Raw genomic sequence first — 4054 nt, 5'->3', positions numbered from 1 at the left:
GTTCTTATTCTTCCAAAATATCAAACGCCCAGAGTTCGCTGGTCTTTAAAAAGGAAAAACATTCAAAATGTTTCTTCTTAAGAAGTCTAAGTTCACTGATGTATTGTGGTCTAGGTATAACATGATTTTAACCGGGTCTTAATTTCCTAAGCACATGCCAACCCTTCCTCCTCTAATGCTTTTTATTTATTTAGTCTGTGATGTTGTGTTCTAGCTTTCGATAGTCCACAATAAAAAACACATAAAATAAGAAAGGAGCAACGTGGCAACCTTACATTGCAGCCAATTAGCTTTCGTGTTAAGTCTCTTTTACATTGTACCACAGACAAAAAAAATCGGAATTAGGCGGAATTGATGGCAATAAAATTAGAACAGTACAAATTTTCAATTAAAACAATACATTTCATTCACCAACACTGGAGCAGTAAGGTCTTAAAAAGTCCTAAATTTGACTTTGTGAAACCTGCAGACACTCTGGTGTCAGTTGTGTTTAGCGTGTTTTATACGTGATTTAAACCAGAAAGTCTGTGTGGACCTGACATAAACAGCTTGGTTTGAGTACACTGTCTGCATAAAATATGACCATGTTCAGTCCTAAAAAAAAAAAATGAGTTCCTGTTGTTCATAAGATGCCAGCACGTGTGTTTTTAAACCGCTGACACTCAAAGAAATAACCGATCATGATAGAAATGTCCTAATGGCCGGATAGTTACGTGTTAAAGGTGCTGTTGTTTATTTGGAGCAGAAGCAGCTATTGAACGTGCGTCTTCCCCACCCCACGCGTCAGGATGGTCGGAGGCCGTCCGCAAGCGTCCTTCCCGCCAGCACGAGGTCATCCTGCGCTCCGTCGATGTACCCGCACGCCGACTCCGAGCTGCGCAGCGCCCTTTTCGAGCAGCTGGTGGCGCGGTGGACATCTACCTGGGCGGCTACGTGGCCCAGCTGACCTCCTGCAGCAGCACCGGTGCCCCCGGGGCGCCCCGCAGATGTACACACGCCGAATGATTACAGCCAGCGCGCTCCGACTGGCTCGCCCCCCGCTGCTCGTAAGTGGATGGAATTAACCGAAAACTGCAGTCTCACTGGAAGCCGAATTTAATTAGAGCTGCAAAGATAAAGTATTAGTTTTCCCACAGTCAGTTAGTTTGTAGGGTGGGGGAAAAATCGATACAGCATGTAGCCGGTATTTTCCGGGGCGATACTGTACGTAACACAAGCCAAGTATCGATTTTTTATTATTTAAAACTGCCATGAGAATTATACCTTTTGGTAGTAAATATCCAATGCAGTTGCTTCTTCATCCCCAATGGGCTGTTTGTTTCTGGGTGAGTCGGGCGGGTGGACGTCAGAGCTGCAGGATGAGTCGATAAATAAACATGTCGCTTAGAGAGGAAATCAAAATGCACAGTCTTCAGTTAAAATAAGTGTTTGGAACTTTTCGGATTTTTTAACAAGAGGATGGACACTGAGATGGATATGAGACAATGCTGCATTTGCAAGAGGTCTATGCAACACAATAAAACTACTCATGGAACACCACAACACCTGAGGGCCATCTACACGGCCACCAGCCAGTATTAGCGTACCGAGGACGGTAAGCCAATGCTAAAACCAGCTCCGCGCAAAAACCAACCATAACACTGGACACACTTAGCTTGAAAAACTACTCCAATTCAGAACGAGACGCCGAAGAAAACTAACTCAAACCATCGCCTGCTTCATGTGCAAAATACCTGGTCCTACAACGTTGTGGAAAATGAGGGTTTTTTCAACAAAACATTGGAACCAAGGTACGTAACTCGTCGCGCCGCTTTTTCACGGTATGCGCTACCCAAGTCTACAGAGAAGTTTAAAACTCAAGTTCAGAAAGTTTAAAAAACAGCAGCACGTGTGCATGACTTGTGCTGATCTCCACCTTAATTGACATGCAAACAGTTAGTTGCCAGTTGGTTAAATCATTATAAACACATTCATGAAAGTGTTTGTTGTTAGTCAGCTTGACAGTCACATTTTACAGCAACTAAAATCCATGTGAGATGAACGTATTGTGCGAATTTTCCTTTGGGGACCAAAAGAATGAGTGGAAAAGTAATAGAGCACTATATGCAGATATCGCAATATGTTTAAATCGTCAATAATATACTCGTATCTGACCCAGTATCGTGATAATATCGTATCGTGGTGCCTCTGGTGATTCACACCTATTAGTTTGGATTGGATTAACGGTTTTGCGTCTTTTTTTTCTTGTGAAGTAAAGCAATAAATTCACTGTTTCCGGGGCTGTATACTCGAGCCGTCTCGGACTCCAGACTTGGACCCTCAGTGGTTGATTATGGTTTCTGGCGACATCACTGGTATGTGACTCCACCTTGACGCGCTAGTATTTGGACTCCAGTATGGTGACCGCTAGTATGCGACTTTTGCTGTCTAGGACTCCTGGTATTTGGACTCCAACTTGGACTTTCTAGGATATGGACTCCAACTTGGACTTGGCTAGTATTTGGCTTGGCTTGTCTCGGAACGCGCTGGTATTTGGACCTCTGACTCTCTGGACTCGCTCTAGTATTTTACTCTGATTGTCTCGGATGCTGCTGGTATTTGGACTCGGATTGTCTCGGACTTGCGGCATTGACTTGGATTGTGCTCGCTTGTGGTATTGGACGCCAAAGTGGACTCGCTAGTTATTTGGACTCATATTTGGACTCGTAGTATGTGGACTCTTTGCTTTGCTAGGACTCACTGGATATTGGACTCCAAGACTGGATGGCTAGTGTTTGGACTCTGCTGTCTCAGATCGGTGTATTGGACTCTGACTTGTCTCGTACTAACTGGTATTTGGACTATGCTTGGACTTACTAGTATTTGGACTCGACTGTTCTCGGACCGATGGGTATTGGACAGGCCTGTGTCTCGTGACTGTTGGTGTTTGGACTCGGACTTGTCTCGGAGCTTCACTGGGTTTTGGACCTGAATTGACTTACTAGTATTTGGACTCGACTTTGTCTCGGACTCGCGTATAGTGGACTCTGACTTTCTCGGACTCGCTAGTATTTGGACTCTGACTTGTCTCGGACTTGGTGGTTTTTTGGACTCTTGCTTGTCTGGACTCACTGGTATTGGACTCCAGACTTGACTTGCTAGTGTTGCTGGACGACTGCTTGTACTCGAGCTCGCTGGTATTTGGACTCTGCTTGTATCGTATAACGTATTTGGACTCTGCTGGACTATAGTATGTGGACTTGTTGTCCGGACTCGCGGGTATTTGGACTCTGACTTGTCTCGGACTTGGGGTTTTTTGGACTTCTGACTGTTCCTCGGATTCACTGGTATTTGGACTTGACTGAGCTTACTAGTATTTGGACTCTGACTTGTCTCGGACTCGCTGGTATTTGGACTCTGACTTGTCTCGGACTTGGTGGTTTTTGGACTCTGACTTGTCTCGGATTCACTGGTATTTGGACTCTGACTTGGACTTGCTAGTATTTGGACTCTGACTTGTCTCGGACTGGCTGGTATTTGGACTCTGACTTGTCTCGGACTCGGCCACTGGTCTTGCCAAATATGGCTTTTGGTCTCGACCGAGTCCAGTTGTCTGTATTGTGTTTATTTATAAATGTTTATGTCTTTTCTACACTACATCTGGAGGGAAGATATATTGTCATTTAGTTGCTCAAATGCTCCGTACTACTACCTCCTACAGTAGTATCAGTTCTAACTCTGCTATTATGAGGTATCACTAGAAGTTTTATGTTTTCTTTAGATTATATATTATTTATCATATATTATATGTCATATGATTTCAAGGGGAATGGCTATACTTAGAAATCCTGGGTGTTGTGACACTGTTTTTGCTTTTATATCAACAAATAACCCAAAAGTATTGTCTTAATACTGTCATGCATGAGACTTTTTTTTCTATCCCGACCTCAGTCTTGTCTTGGACTGGAACCTTTTTGGACTCTGTCTTGACTTGGAGTCGACTAGTCCTGGTCTCGGACTTGTCCTGGACTCGACAAAGTAGATCTTGACTCGGACTCAAACCTTTTTGGACTCG

The 4054-nt window shown here is 44.0% G+C and overlaps 1 protein-coding gene across 1 annotated transcript in view; it reads left to right on the top strand.

Annotated features, from left to right (window-relative positions):
* Window positions 1-4054, top strand: part of nup133 (nucleoporin 133) — a gene marked incomplete in the record, with an annotated part of 100913 nt that overhangs the window by 66910 nt on the left and 29949 nt on the right.

Source organism: Etheostoma spectabile, chromosome 5 (genome assembly GCF_008692095.1).
Source record: "Etheostoma spectabile isolate EspeVRDwgs_2016 chromosome 5, UIUC_Espe_1.0, whole genome shotgun sequence".
Classification (NCBI taxonomy): domain Eukaryota; kingdom Metazoa; phylum Chordata; class Actinopteri; order Perciformes; family Percidae; genus Etheostoma; species Etheostoma spectabile.
The sequence above is the reverse complement of the archived record's forward strand: the minus strand, read 5'-3'. Positions and strand labels throughout refer to the sequence as shown.